Genomic DNA, 16,201 nt, shown 5'->3' with positions numbered 1-16,201 from the left:
AATAGACTGTATATTTCTGAGAACATAATCTCTTTAATCTGTCTCTAAGTTATTCAGTGTTTCACGGCACTTGGAGATTGTGCCAGAGCAATGTTTAAGAGCTACTTATTTTAGCCCAGATCCCAAGTTTACTGTTAACACTTTTTCTATTTTATTGTTTTTTTTTAATCATCATTTTTTTCCTTTCTGAAACAGATTCTTTGTTTGAGAAAGAAAGCTTCAGGTTTATTTCTGATACTAGTATGATCTGTATTGTGTGGATGTCAACCTATGTGAAGCCCCAAAAGCTTGGTAAGGAGCATTAAAGAGAAGATGCAATAAAAAATTGCAGATGAGAAATCCTAGTGTGGTGAGGTTTGTTGCTTTTGTGAGTATAAGTGGTGTTGTAAACCTTAGCCTCCGGTGACCACTAATTTGATTCCTGTTGTTGAAGTTGACACTGGTGCTGCGTAGGATGGAAGGGAGTTTTGGTCTGAAATGGTTGATGTGCCTAATAGCAAGGTACGTTTGAGGGATGAATGCCCACATCAAAGCTGCTTACATCAGTCACATTATGTTCTACTAGGGAACCTCATACCTTGTGACTAATGCAATACAATGTGGTGTGCTGCAGCCAGGGAAATTAAGAGCCCTGAATCCTAAGAACCAGTTACTCTATTTAAATGTTAGTAGAGAAGGCATTAGAGATAACTCTCTGTATCCAAGAGACTTTTCTGGTTTTGCTTCAGGAGCAATCAGCTTTAAATTATCTTGCTAGCATAACCGTATCAAGAACATTGAATAAACGAACTCCCTCAGTGAAGCAATAGTCACAGTCATGTTATAAAACAGTGCTGTGGGTTTTCTCTTACCATATTTACAAATTGTGAACTGAGTCCAGTCTTATTTCCAAGTGGATGTATACCTAAATCAAGGCACAAAGTACTTCCCAGTAGATAAACCTCACCTTAAAGCCAATCTTCTTCAAAGCTTTTATTTTCTTTGTGTTGAAAATTGGCAGATATCAAGACATTGTAGGCTAATTGTAAGTTGAAAGAAAAAAATCTCAATAGTTCAGAAGGATGTTTTGTTAGAATCACCTGCTTAATTTCACCTATTGAGACAGTCCTTGAAGCGTGGTTGTTGTACAGTGTATAAACCAATCCCAGTTTAAATAATCTCGGTACCACAGTTTGATTCTGAAGAAAAAAAATCTGTGCCTAATCACTGCATGGAAATAAAAACTAAAAAATCATGGGGCTGAAAAGATTCAAGAGGTGACTTAGCCCATACCCCTGTGTCATGGGTTCAGCCGTGGCTGTCATTTTTCTCCTTCTTGTAGCTGGTGCAGTGCTGTGTTCTGACTTCTGGGCTGGGAACAGTTGCTTGATAGTGAGCATGTTTTGAAGGTGTTTTTGTTCAAGGCCTTTGTTTTTGTTCAAGTGCCTTTTGTTCAAGGCACGTGTTCTGCCGGGGAGGAGGGGAGGCCGGGAGGAAGGAGAGACAGGACACCTGACCCAGGCTAGCCAATGAGGTATTCCATACCATAGCACGTGATGCCCAGGATGCATACTGGGAGAGAGAGAGCTGGAGGGGTGGAGCTCTGGAGGAAAATAGAGGAAGGAGCACGCGGTGCTCGGCCGGGCAGGGTGGAGTGAGTTATGGGTCGGTGGCTGGTGAGGTGTTGTATTCTCTTCACTTGTTGTTTGCTGTATCATTATTATTTGTAGTGGTAATGGCAGTAGTGATTCTGTGTTATGCCTTAGCAATTAAACCGTTCTTACCTCAATCCGTGGGGGCTACATTCTTTGGATTTTCCTTCCTAACTCTCTGGGAGTTGGGGGACTTGGTTTAAACCACAACACCCTGTAAAACCATGACAAAAAGTATAGAAAATGTCCCTATCGAATGCCAGTATAATTATTCTTAAAATCTCCAGAGGAAAAAAATCCTCAATCCCGTTGCACATGTATGTGTGTGTGTACTGCAGTATATAACTGTATTTATCATTCATTAAAAACTATTTTGCAGCAGTTAACCTAAATCTGCTTTGTTTTAGATCTGATTAGTTTCTTCCTGTCACATCCCCTGTAAATGTGAAAAAAACTATGACAGTTTTCTTCACAGAGGCTTTTCAAACATTGGAAAAAAATCAGTGCACTTCCTTTCCCTTTCTTTCCTAGGCAGAGCAAGCACATCATCCTTCAGTCTTTTCTCCTAAACTGTACTTTTCAAGTCTGTTATAATTCTTCAGTTTCTCCTAAGTAACACCCTAGAGAGGGATCCTAAGTAGCACCAAGTAGAGCAAAAAGATGACTTCCACTACATTTTGGGTGTGCCAATTCTGTTAATACAACAGGACATTTGATGCTTTGATAGGTTTGTTGTGTTGTGGAAGAAGAGAAAGTTGTTGCTAACTGTAGCTCCCACATCTTCTGCACATCTTCTGCCCACCTAGCCATACCAAGCTTTATGGTTGGGCAATTGATCTCAGTATGAAACTGAGTCAGCCTGACCCATGCTGTTTTTGACAACCCCTGACTGGTAGATTTTGGTAACTTTATTATTGTTTAGAGGCTGTCAGGCTTTGTGGTTTCTATTATTTTGTATCTGGTAACTTGGAGTTAGGCTGACTAACATATTACTTTTCCCCCCTTTTTTTAAATGTGCTTGCCTGTTTCCATTTCTCTGATCAGTCCCTCTTGCAATCAAGATCCTAATGATATTTGCCAACATCAGTTTGGGTAACATGTTAAACAGGAGTGAATTTGAATAGCCTGTGCTGTGTTGAACATTGTCTGCTTGTTTGTTTGTTTGTGTTAATACTTTCAAAAACATTTAAAAACCTGCTTTAGTTTCTGTGCCTAGCCTGTTATCAAAATTAGACGCATTCACACTGTATTTATTGTGAATACAGAAGCAAAAGAAGACATGAACTATGTTTAAGCTCTTCAGTGAGTCATTTACTCTTGTTTCCTCTTTTGTATGAATCTATTAACATCTGCAAGAGCTTAGAAAATTCCTAATACTGTCATTTTGGTCCCCTAGAGAAGGAAATAATCAGATTTCCATATTTTTTTCACATTGGAATACTTTACCCTTAAACTTGTATAATTTTTTTTTTCTATTTGCCTGTTTTCCTGACATGTCATATCTCTCAGGTTATCTTTTCATTTTTTCCTTCTCCTTTAGTTGTTGAAGTCTGCTTTTCTGGAAGCCCATTATTTTCCTATTCTGGCTTCTTCACTGTTTTAGCCTTTTAAAAGAAACAACCCTCTCCACCTGCCCTCGCTGCTTGCAACAGCTTGTCAGTCATTACTGTGTCAAAACAGTAGTAACAACAAAACCAAGTTTTACTTCTCCAGGAAGAACAGTACTACCCTAATTAAAAAAAAAAAACCAACAAACAAAACCCCATAAAGCTATGTGTGGTTTTGCCCCTGATTATTTCTGCTCTGGAATTTTACTTTTATCTTCCAAATTCTGTGTGGTACAAGGATCTCTGCTAACAAGACGCATATATTTCGTAGATGCTTCCAGGCATTTCTGGGGTTTTAATAACTACATTGGAATAGCTGGAATTGTTGCACAGACTGACATTTAGATTTAGATTGTTGTACTTGGAAGGCAATTGAGACACAAGAGAAATGCAAATAGAGAGATGACATACAAAATGAGAAAAACCAATGGCAGCAATTCTTGAATACTATTCCTGCCACCCATTCCTCTCCCTGTATCTCCCACTATATCCAGTAGCAAGCAAGAACCTTATCTGATATTTCAAATCATGACCAGCATGTAAAGTGATGCATACAGGAGCTAACATAAGGAAAAGTTGGACAATGTCATGGGACCCAGAGCCAGCAAGAGCCTTGAGGTGACTGCCTAAATAATGTATCAAACCAAGCAGTTAGCAGCACCAGATGGCCTTTGAACAACACAGAAAGTGTTTTACTGGAACACTGAACATTTTAAACTAGAGAGAACTCAGACTGAATCAGAGTATGAATAGGAGGGGGCTACACAAAAAACTACCACTATACTGTTGTGAAATATATCCTCAGTTCCAGCTTGTTCCCAGTCCAGTGACAGCATGACTGCCTGCAATGCAGCAGCTGTTCATTGCTACAAATGTCACAGGGCTCTTAATTTGGGTCACAAAGAAAAGCCTTTCCTCCCTGTCCAGGATCTGCATGTGTGCTGTCTCTCTGTTGCACCTAGGAGTCTTCCAGTCTCCACCACAGGGAGCTTGGCTGCTTCCAGGAAAAGAGGACTCTCTCCTATCTGGCAAGGAAAAGGCAGGTTCCTCCCTTCTGCCAATGCATGGCATTTTGGCAGAATGGATGCAAAACAAATGCTCTCCCAGGCTTAACTGAGTATAGGCCATAAAGCAGATACTGCCCTTCTATCCAGCAGCAAATATCTCATGCTCAGAGTGAGACAGATGTTGTACAGGTATGTAACAAGTAAACAATCAGATACAGATCTGACATGTCACACTAATGAGTATTCCATTAGTGGCTGAAGTAGCACAGATGTCTTACACATCACTGGTGCAATCTCCTCAGCCTCTCCTGCCTGGTGGCCTGTGTAAGGGATGCCTTGTTCTCTGGCTAATTTGGAGCCCACTTACTGGCCAGGCAGTGTTCACATACTGGTTGGCCAGCTGGCTGCTGCCATCCCCTCAGTCAGTGCTGTAATTTGGTACCCACTACTAATTTTATGATGCCATTTGTCAAATTTGACTGAAAGTGGCTAGTGGGCTCAAAAAAATATTGAGGAGGAGGGACTGACAGCTCAACAGATGAACACGCAGATGGACAGTAAGTGTGACTGCTTAAGCCTCCCTTTCGTAAGAAATCAGTCTGAAAATAAAATAAGACAAATGATTCCTTTTCTCCACCACCCCGAGATACAAATCAAAACGAACAACTATGAAACCCTTTGTTTTTATGGTATTTTTCTGCAGATAGAAAAATAACAAAACAAAGAATCATGTATTTCAAGCCAGAGAAGTGCGTTAGATTATGATGAAGTTCTTGACTTGCCTTTGAGTTGCCACAGATTTTATCTTTACACTGTATGTGATCACAGTGTAAACTACTGAGAAAACTGCCTCTCTTAACACTGTAGCACTTGCCACTCTACTTCTGCCTGGGAGAACTTCAATGAAGCCTTGATAATGAGACAGGGAGTAAAGGGAAAAGATGGGTGAATGGATTGCGATGTATCTGGCCAGAGTATAGAAATATAATTTATATGGAAAACACCAGATTCTTTGAAGGTTAAATGAAAATGTCTGTGACCTTACAGAATGAGTTTGGACTCCAGCATGTAGACAGTCTGACTGTATTCCTGTTTTAGGTATTTGTGCACTGCTTAAATGCCAAAAGCAGTAATTAAAATTCATGTAAAGATTCTGGTCTTATCTAACAGGGATGATTCACCAGCATCTATGGGACCTGTCAGAGAAGATTGATGGAGAACTTCCAAAGACCCTGAAGTACTCTGAGCATTGTACAAAGAATAGACTAAGACCTTTCATCTAAAGCAAAGGGAAATACATTATGGACTGCATATTTATTTAATCGAATGCTTTAATCTGTGGGAGTTCTAGGTCTGTTTTCACCTCCAGGATTAAAAATATCTACGTTTATCAAAGATCAAGATTTATCAGATACCAAAAAAGCTGTCCATTCAGCCTAGATGCTTAATTCCACATCACTTTTTCTTTTCCCCAGTGAGTTATCTGCTATAAAGTCAGTAAAGACTGAAAAGTCTTTTCTTTCAGTATAGCCTTCAGCAGCACCAGGTTAGGAACCTGCTGCTCAGCCCTGGGAGAGGTAAATGCATCAGAACCAGCAATTCCCTGGCAAAACAGGGAATGTTTGCAACACTGACTACTCACAGTATCAAACGTCTGGTATAACAATAATCATACAGAGGAAGAGGTAGTAGCACTTGGCTTTTCTTTCATAGAAACCTAAGTGAATAAGTATAAGCTACTTATATGTGGGATCAAAGGCAAGTGAAAATTGATCATGGTAACATAATTGATTGACTCTACACAGATCTTTCACTGGAATTTTCTTTGTAACCCCTAGACAACAAAGACTGCTCACAGGTAAAAGCAGGCTGGCACAAGCTCTTTATATAGCTGTGTTAGAATAAAATTTGCAATCCTGTGGAAAGCTTTGATGGTATCAAACACAGTAGGGGGAAAAAAGTTACTCTTGAGGCTCTTTAAAAAAAAAATCTTTGCTAATATATGCGATTGCCAAGGGGAGCACTGAACCAAGGATACCAGCCAGTGAAAGACAATATTATTTGAGTTAAAGTTGCTCATAATTCTTTTCTAAAGAGAGGTTTTCATGTGGTATGTCCAGGCAACTAATAGCAGTGGTTCTTATTACTCACAGATTAGTTTCTTCTTTGAACTCCGCTTCTCTTTTATCATATTTTTTTCTATCTCCTTTCTTTAATTTCCCTTCACTATCACCTCTTCTAATTTTCTCAGGTCAATTGATTTATGTCATTTCAATAAATCTTTGCTCAGAGGAGTGTACTCAAAGCCTCACATATTCCTGATGCAGTTTTCAGGGCCTTCATTTTGCAAGCACAAACATGGTGATGGAATGGGTCATCATGTATCATATGCCACTGCTCCTGGTCCAGGAGACAGGGCATGGTTTGACTGGTACTCTTTGCTGCTGCAGCCACCAGAGACCTGCTCAATCCTATTGGTTTCTTTGTGGCACATAAGACAGTCAAAATAATCTGCTCAGTCATCAGTGTGGAGACTTCAAGACAACAGATGACAGAGGACTGTAATGGGTACCTTTCTTTCTTTCTTTCTTTCTTTCTTTCTTTCTTTCTTTTTCTTTCTTTCTTTCTTTCTTTCTTTCTTTCTTTCTTTCTTTCTTTCTTTCTTTCTTTCTTTCTTTCTTTCTTTCTTTCTTTCTTTCTTTCTTTCTTTCTTTCTTTCTTTCTTTCTTTCTTTCTTTCTTTCTTTCTTTCTTTCTTTCTTTCTTTCTTTCTTTCTTTTTCTCCTTCCTTCCTTCCATCCTTTCCTTTCCTTTCCTTTCCTTTCCTTTCCTTTCCTTTCCTTTCCTTTCCTTTCCTTTCCTTTCCTTTCCTTTCCTTTCCTTTCCTTTCCTTTCCTTTCCTTTCCTTTCCTTTCCTTTCCTTTCCTTTCCTTTCCTTTCCTTTCCTTTCCTTTCCTTTCCTTTCCTTTCCTTTCCTTTCCTTTCCTTTCCTTTCCTTTCCTTTCCTTTCCTTTCCTTTCCTTTCCTTTCCTTTCCTTTCCTTTCCTTTCCTTTCCTTTCCTTTCCTTTCCTTTCCTTTCCTTTCCTTTCCTTTCCTTTCCTTTCCTTTCCTTTCCTTTCCTTTCCTTTCCTTTCCTTTCCTTTCCTTTCCTTTCCTTTCCTTTCCTTTCTTTCCTTTCCTTCCTTCCTTCCTTCCTTCACCAAATGCCATGCTGAACATAGTTTTTCCTCTTTTTCTCCCACTAAAAGAGCAGCCTCATTCTATTTTCTTCTTCCAGTCTCACCCTCACTTATTTCCCAACATAGTATATTTCCCATCAGTTATACAAAAGAACATACAGCAGGAAGTCAGAGTAAAAGCATGATTGTTTCTCATTTGTTTCTCTTGCAAAGCCTGCAGACTGTAAGAGAAAATGGGGGGGAAGGGAGAGAAGATGACAAACTAAATTTCCTTATCTTTGACTGAAAGAAAAATGCTCTTATGTTTGCAAAACCCAGAAACAGTAGAAAAAAACCTGCTTTAACTAAGAAAATAAACGAACATTCAGAAATTTGAAGTAGACTTTTTAAACAATATGTTTCTTATCATCAAGGTTTCAGAAAACATTGATTTTTCATAATAAAATTCAGCTAAAAATAGAAAATGCCACATGTGCATTGGAACAAGAAAAGGCTGAATTAACTGTCCCACACTTTTAGAGGAAATTAAGGCTGCATTACAAAAAAGGTTAGTGAAGAAAAGTGCAAGTACCTGTAGAAAGCTGGAAGAGTAAAAGACTTGTTTCTTGTCTTTCTGTCAGAGTTGGATTTGTTTAACAACACAGGAAGCAACCCACAAGACACACAAAGTGTCCTCTAGAGTTTGTTCACATTTCTGTGGGTGAAGTAATTTGAAACTGAGATACATATTTTTTAATATGTATTTTTTCAGTGGAATTGGTTTTACACTGTTACCGTTATTCATGCAGCACTATTGCAGTTAGCTATTTAGCTATTAGAGCAACTGCAGCCATCTACATACCCTGTTTTGCAGTTTCCAAGCTTTGCTGTCCCCTGGATGACTCTGCCTGTGGAGGTATCATGCTCCTGGCCACCTGCCTGCTTAGACTGCAGCTGTGTGGGGCCTTTGGTTTGTGACATGCCAGGTAGTCTAGGAGTGGTCATCACCTTGTGAGCCACAGGCTAGAGACTATTGAAGTAAATAAATTCAAAACAAGATACATTTGGAGCCAGTGTGGTATTTCCACATTATGACACTCTTTAAGCTTTGTGTTTATATACTGCCCCCCCGCCCCCAGCATTCTGTGAGTCCCAGCTCTTTAGTTGTGTTGAGTTTTTTTTTGGATAGGGAATTTCTTTATGGCTAAGCCTATGTTAGTAAACTAAATTTGCTGAGAATTACTCTGTGGCCTGAAGTCAAACCATCAGGAAAAGGTATAGACCCATACTTGCAAACCCTTGGAATCCACAACAGGCTGGCTGTTGATGTATCTTTTGGGAAGACCCCCTGCTGTCCTCATCTGTCTTTACCAGTTCAGATGTAGACACAGTACCTCTTATGGCAAAGCCCAGAGCTTTGGTTGCTATGTAATCCTGTAGGTCACAATGTTGCCACAGTGTAAGTAGTTAGTACTATAGCAGCTTCAAGTGTGGCGTATTGTATGAGGTTTGCACCAAAGTCTTCTCAAATATATTTAAATGTATTTTGAAAGTATAAATAAACACAAAGCAGCATTACCAGTATGAGAAGTAGTTGTTTCTGCACATGTGCAGATATCGAAAATGTCACTGGAAATGAATTGTTTACAACTACTTTTATGGTTCGCACACATCATAGTATCATAGAATCATAGAATAGTTAGGGTTGGAAAGGACCTTAAGATAATCTAGTTCCAAAGTTTGGACTTGCACTATCTCACTCCAGACTTCGTGGTGCTGCCTTTCCCTGCTTGGGCTGCATGGAGCTGCCTTATACATAATTTTAACATCTCACTGATACACCACTTGCTGATGTCCCTAGCTGGCACATCTTTGCTGCTCCACTTGTGCCTTGGTGACTCTCAGTCTGCACTGTTATTAATTTCTGAACATCTATTTTTTAACTTGGGAAATCAATCTGAGCAAGTTTACATAGCAGACAAAATGGCTCTGTATTGCCCAAATATTAATATAGTTTCCTATTTGGTTTAAGAGGCAGATCTGTTTGAACGATCTAATGAAATGTAGTTAGAAGGAGGCTTGAATGCAAAATTGAAAGGAAAGAAAAAGAAGGAAATCTCAGTGCAGGAGGCAAAGGTTTTAAAAGAACTGCTTAGGCCAGGTCATTTGATACCGGGGGTAATAGAGTACAAGAAACAAACTTATGCAGTGTACTATTTTAAATGACAGTGGTAGGGAGACAAAGAAAAGGTGTATGTTGACTGAAGGAAGGATGAATCACTCGAAGAAGACTGACAGAATTTTGGGTATACCATGACCTGGTTTATTATCTCTTCCTTTTTATTTTTAAAGCATAAAAATATATACTTCTTTTCCAACCCTCTTCATGCCCAGGTCTGGTCCAGGAAACCTGTGTCTGAAATCCTATTTCCTTTCTGAAGCTTCAGTCTTCTTTGTCTTGCACACAGTATTTCTAGGGAAGGTCTAGTGTGGGTTCTTTTATCAAACCAGTGCTTGCAGCCATAGCATGGAGAAACTATAGCCACTGTGTCTAGCATTAAGAGACTTGCACAGGGCATTTAATGGACTAATGCATCTCTGGCTAGTATTGCTTGTTTGAAGGCAGGATTTGGTACTTGGGAAATGAAGAGACAAAGTCTCTGCCTTCTGTTGTAACGTTTCCTGGTTATTGTGTAGTGGAGCCCTAGAGCTAGGACGCAAATGGAGCAACATATACCCTGGGACACCAGCTGATTTTAACTTCCTTTGTTATCCATTATTTCCACTTTCAAGATAGAGATGCAGACTTTAGGATGAAAAACCAACATACCCCTCAATTGATTTTTTTTTCTTTTTACTTGAGGTGGCTCCCTTCAATCTTATGAATTTGCAGCCAGTTTTCCTTTTGCTTTTGTTAGAGATTTTGACAACTTCTTCTGTGTGTTCAATAATTATTGTGCATTTTACTAAAGGCTTGACCATAATATATGTAGGAAGAGTGAAGGAGCTGTAAGTTTGTAAGTTTTTTGGATAATCTAAGTTGTTTGGGTTTTTTTTTCCAAGGACTTGCAGCAAATTCTTGTATAACCTGTTGAAAGACTGTTAATGTTCTGGAACACAGTGAATGGAAACATGTTTAATTATGAAATGGTAGACATCAGCAAAACCAGTTTTCCTGTTAATTTTTTGTAGTACAATTATGAAATAGTGTTGAGAGACAAGTTGATGTGGCTGAATTTTGGGCCTGATTGAGTAAAGTTTTTACGTGCAGCACTACAAATTACCTGCGAAATTATACCTTGTTGATTTCCACATTTCTATTTCAAGCATTTTGACATCCTGCAGCAGTTTTGTTCATAAATTAAACACCAGACTGGTGTTTGTTTAGCAACTGAAACACTATCAAGAGTAAACAGTTGTTTAGGATGGCCAAGCATCCAGAGAAAAGAGAACAGACAGCTTCAGGCATAGCTATAATCAAAAACCTGATTGTCTAGAAATGAGATCATTTCAAATGAAGCTCAGTTATCTGTGCTTATTGTGAATTATGTTACTCACAACATCCCACTTTCTACTACTTTATAAGGCAATAGATAGCATTGCTGAATTAAGTGTTGTGAAAGGCAAACTGAAAACTTTATTGGCTCATATTTCTTTGACAATATTGACTTTCAGCTGGAGGGATTTGGTCATGATGTGGGCTGAGAGGAAAGCTTGTGGATCTCTGTTGTGTCCTGCCTTAAGAAGCCACATGGGGCTGGGCAACCTGTGTGGAAATTACTGCTTATTGGGAACAATTCTCTTCCTCATCCTGCCCAGGGGGAGCGAAGGGTGGAATGGGAGGGAAGTGAGCAAGTGACTGCATAGTATTCAGTTACTGTCTGGGCTTAAACCATGACACCATCCAAGTCCAGATAAATTATATTAGCTCCATTCTGGCCCCACTCTGGCCCAAGTGGTCTAAAATCAGCTAGGAGCTGAACTCATCAGCTGCAGGTGATAAAGCTCGTCTGTGTTGCATAGGCTAAATGATGTCTTTTAAAAAGTGTTTTGTCTCAAAGGGAACCTGTGCTTTATAGGTAGAGAAGTCTGTTATCTGCTGCTGAAAAAGCTATCTGAAGAAATAGGTGTTATTTTAATATACTATACTAACAAATGTGTAGAGCTGGGAAGCCATCAGAAATTTTCAAGCTGGCACTGATGACTCCATGGTTATGAACATACATTATGTCACAGCATGATGTGGAAGGTTCTGCAACATCCCTGTGCCAAAACAGAGGTGTTGGAAAGCTGAAGTTTAGAAGAGTTGTCTCTGTTATCCTGTGTTTTCAGATTCAGCAGTGACATCAAACCCCCAGTAGTCTGGTTTCTTTGACAGCCTCAGAGTAGGATGATCTGCCTGGGCCTGGATATCCAGCCAGTAATTTTGGGCTGCTTTACTCCCTTTTCCATGTAATATATGTGTAATATATTTGCTGCTAAGTGAATAATGGCTGTTACAGTGGTCCTTGCTGAACAATAGAAAGGTTTTTCACCACATCAAGCAGCTTTAGGAATATGGCATTAAAGTAAGAGAGAAAACTATGATCATTTAAGCACAAATTGATAGCAGTAGCCTTCATTACCTCTTCAGACACTAATGGCAATTTTTTCTAACAGCATCTTCAGTTGGCTAATTGCTTGAAGTGAAGCAATTATGAGCTAGGTAACACTCATTGCACAAACAAAAACCTCAGAAACAAAACCCAGAAATGGTTTGTTTACCAGTTTTCAGCATCTTTACAGAACATATCAATATTCTCACTAGAGTGCAAAGATGTAGTACTAAAACCAGAGTCGGGAGAAAACAAGCTCACACTGTTCTGAATATGCTTGTTGTTGTAACAGGAAAAATAGCCAAGCCAATTTCTAATTTGTACGCATCTGTGCAAGGCTTGTGGTTGGCAAGAAAAAAAAAGATTCAAGTATTGTGCACACCTAAAAAGCACCAACAAGAAGAATGTCATGTAGATATGAAAACAAAGCTCCTGATGTCCCATTTTAATTCATAGTAAACAAGATTTAAAAATCAAAACCAGGAACAGGTCTGACTGCAGTTGTACCCTTGTGATTAATGAGAATGCTGATATTCAGCAGTGGTTTAAAGTTCTGTGCACTGAACTGACCTGTGAGTACTCACATGTGAGCATGCAGGAATAGCTTCCAGGAGGAGCTGCAACCAGCAGCACAAGATGTTGTGGTTGAACCTCATCCACAAGAGCAGGTCGCTTTGGAGATCCCATTTTACTCATGTGTGCTGGCAGCAGGCAGTGCTAATTTGCTGCCATCACATAGGCCCTGTTTCCCTTTTGGCCCATCCTGAGTCCATCATATATACATCAGTTTTAAGCTGTCTGAGTGCTAGTTTGTTTGATCACATTAGTGATAGATCAGTGCCTGTCATCCTAGAGAGATCATTTTTAAGCTGCCACCAGACATGAATGGCATAAACTTCAGTGATAGTAATAGGGACAATGGATTTTACAGCAATTGAGCTGAGAGAGGCTCTAAAAGAAAACGGCTTTGAAAGTGAGCATGGGAAGTCCAGACTTAGGGTTAGTTTGGCGATGGGGGAAAACAAGCTTCTGTAATTAGTTCTAATGAATTACAATAAACGTAGAACAACATCTGCCTAGCTTCTGGAATTAAAAGAGTAATTAAAACTGGAATAAGCCACAGTTGAAATTCTGACTTAAATGCAAAGGATTATTTATTCTGTGAAGGTTGACCTATGTCAGACTGTGTGGCTGTCTTAGTGACCAAGGAAATGGTCATTAAATGAGCTAATACTAGCAGAAATGGCAAGGGAATCAAATGTCATATTTCCTTTCAAAATATACTAGGAATAATAGTTTTTGAGTTTTACGTTAGTATCAAGTAAATAAGGGGAAATGATAATTAAGAATAAAGTGGCTAAACAACGTGATATCTTGGAGGATATTGGTAGGATTTACAGGGTAGAAATTTATGCCTGGCTAACCTCTTTTAATATGTTGAACTGTCTAGCAAAATAATGAAGAATGGAGAATTAAGCTTTCAAAAATTCTTGGACAAAGGCTTTCTTAAGAGGTATTAAAGACACTAATCATGCATAAAGTGAGATGTAAATTTTTCCTGGTTGATTAAGTAACTCCACTGAGTTTTTGAAATTAAAGGGAACTTTTGAGGAAAAACTAAAATAATCATTATGCAGTCAATTATAACCAAAAGAGATTTGGAACAACAACTTGTATCACCTAAAGGAGCTTTCTCCCTTCCTCTGGCATAATTTCATGGCACCCCTGTTACATTGGGGAAATTTATTACACCTTTACTGTAATTATTTTCAATACCTGTAATTATCACACTTTCAGCTATCAAACTGTATGGTTGTTTTTATCTTAGCTAAGCTCTTCCTGTCTGAACAGAATTTCTTCATGCTGGTTGTGTACCTAAGATCACACCATTCTAGAAATTCTGAACTGTAAATTTTTTTTTGTTGAAAAAAGAGAGAAAAAAACCCCATTTTTATTCTAATTTTTAGCGTCATCTTTCCTGTAAAGTTCTAGAAGCCCTGTGCTTTGGCATCAGTGATTAAAATATGTCTTGGCTTGGGGTTCTTGTTGGTCCAGCTTAATTTTGAACAAATTATAGCTCTCTGAGAGTAGGGATGTGGATACTAATCGTCACAGAGACAAGACTGTCTGCTGTTCTCATGATCAGGTTCTTCTGCTCCCTTGGATCCCATAGAGGGAGTTGCCTGTGCTGGGGTCAAAATGTAGATAGGGCTGCTTTGGAGTGATTAACCAAAATAATTATGTAAGACTGCAGTGCTGCTGTGACAACTCTACTTTCATTTTTCTGGAGCACTGTACATATATTAAATAAAACCAGTATTAATACAAAATTTTAAGACACTCTTCTTTTCTTATAGTGAGGTGGTTGTTTTTACTTATCCTTTCATTTTTTTGCCAGGTGACCAAATGCTAAACTAGTTCCAATGAGTACTGATATTTCTTTTCTTTTTGATGTTGAGTTTTGTGTACTTCTTCCCTCAAAACAGAAACAAAGCCCAAGCTAAACCCCTGCTGCAAAAAGTTTAGTTGTTGGTTTTCTTTGGGTTGCTAGACTCATAAGTTTGGGGTGGATCATTTTTATTTTAAGGAAGCTTCTTTCACAAGTTCTTGGAAAAACTAATAAACCTTCTGCAGTGAATTTCTAGACATTCATTAACCAAAGATTTGTTGCCGTGGATACTGAGACAGGTAGGTTGCCTACTTGAAAAAAAAAAGAAAAGAAAAAAGAAATAAAGAAAGAAGAAAATAGCCACACACAAACTTAAAATCAAACAACCCAAGCAAAATTGACCTCAGCTCAAAGTAAGAAGAAGCAAAATTTGCCTCTTGTAAAGCAGATGTTGTTACAGAGGAGGTGAAGAAACAAGGGCTATAACGTAATCCTTGCTGAAAAAGGGAAAAATGACGCTTTAAGTGAGGTAATTTTAAGTAATGAATCAATCCAGAGATTTTGTGTTTGTTATTGCCGTGGGCAAATGCCCTCATTGATGCTGTGTCACACAAATTTAAAAGTCGTTCTGACAACTTACGGGGTTTACCTTTATTTTTTTGCTTTTGTGTTTCATGTATTTTTTCTGCTGTTTTTTTCCAAGCCACCATCAGTACAAAAATGCAGAGCAATACACAAGAAAAAAAAAGACCCGGTACAACCAATTTCAGTGACAAATACACACAGATTGCAGGTGTCATCTGAGCTCTACATCAAGGTTCAACTTCCCCGGTTGGTGGGACTTGTGCTGACAGTAGTGATAGCCCAAGCCATTTGTCACTACCTGTGGAGGTGGGATGGAGGGAAGGGGGCAGCATGTCCACTTTGGGCTGGCTGGCATGAGTAAGAGCTCTTTCACATCACCACAGAAAGCCATGCCCTGGAAGTGGGGTCTGCATTCACCTGCCAGAAGGATGAAGGGAAACCAGGAGAAGTGCTTTTAACCCTCTGGCAGCCTCTAACCAGGGGTGGGCCATTAGTGATTCGACCAGGGGACAGGCTACTTGCCTCACAGTGGGGACAGGCAGGTTCCCTCTGTGTATTGTTGTAAGTTTCTATACAAGACTTTTCCATTTCCAGTGCTCACCTGAAGAGTTAATTAGGGAGAAAACCATGTTTCTGCCTCTGGTAGCACTTAACAATCCTCAAAACGCAAATAAAAGACAAAGCTGCAGCTGTTTAAAATATTCCTGCTGCTACGTTATTAAGGACAAGGGGACAAACATAAGGGCTTGAAGCTTCTAATTAAGAGCAGGTTTGTATGGTGTACCAACTCAAGCATCAATATTGTTTGGACTCAATACTGGCTTAATTTACCCCTGCCCATGAGGTCAAGCTTATGCCGGAATGTTTCATACATCTATGCTCTCTGAATCAAACAGGGTGCAAAATACCTCTGATGTAAAGTTTTTAAGGCTGACTTAAAACTGTGTTTCTTGCAAAATACCGCATGGTACCATAGACTCAAGAAAATACGTATGAGTGAGAGGTATTATCTGGGACTGAGGGCAAACAGAGTTAACTTACTGTCTCCTCTCTATATCAGGTGGAACAAAGAAACAGACTAGGAAAAAAAGTATTTTTAATTTTTGAACACAGGTCTTTTTCATGTGTCTTTGTCCTACTAAATAATGAAAGTAACATGGCTAGTGCCCTGGGAAAGAGATGTTGTATTCCTGTTTAAAGAAAAGAAATGGAAAGAGTTGAAGTGGTAC

The sequence above is a fragment of the Melopsittacus undulatus genome, chromosome 1, assembly GCF_012275295.1.
Source record: "Melopsittacus undulatus isolate bMelUnd1 chromosome 1, bMelUnd1.mat.Z, whole genome shotgun sequence".
Lineage (NCBI taxonomy): Eukaryota > Metazoa > Chordata > Aves > Psittaciformes > Psittaculidae > Melopsittacus > Melopsittacus undulatus.
This window is presented reverse-complemented; position numbering follows the sequence as displayed.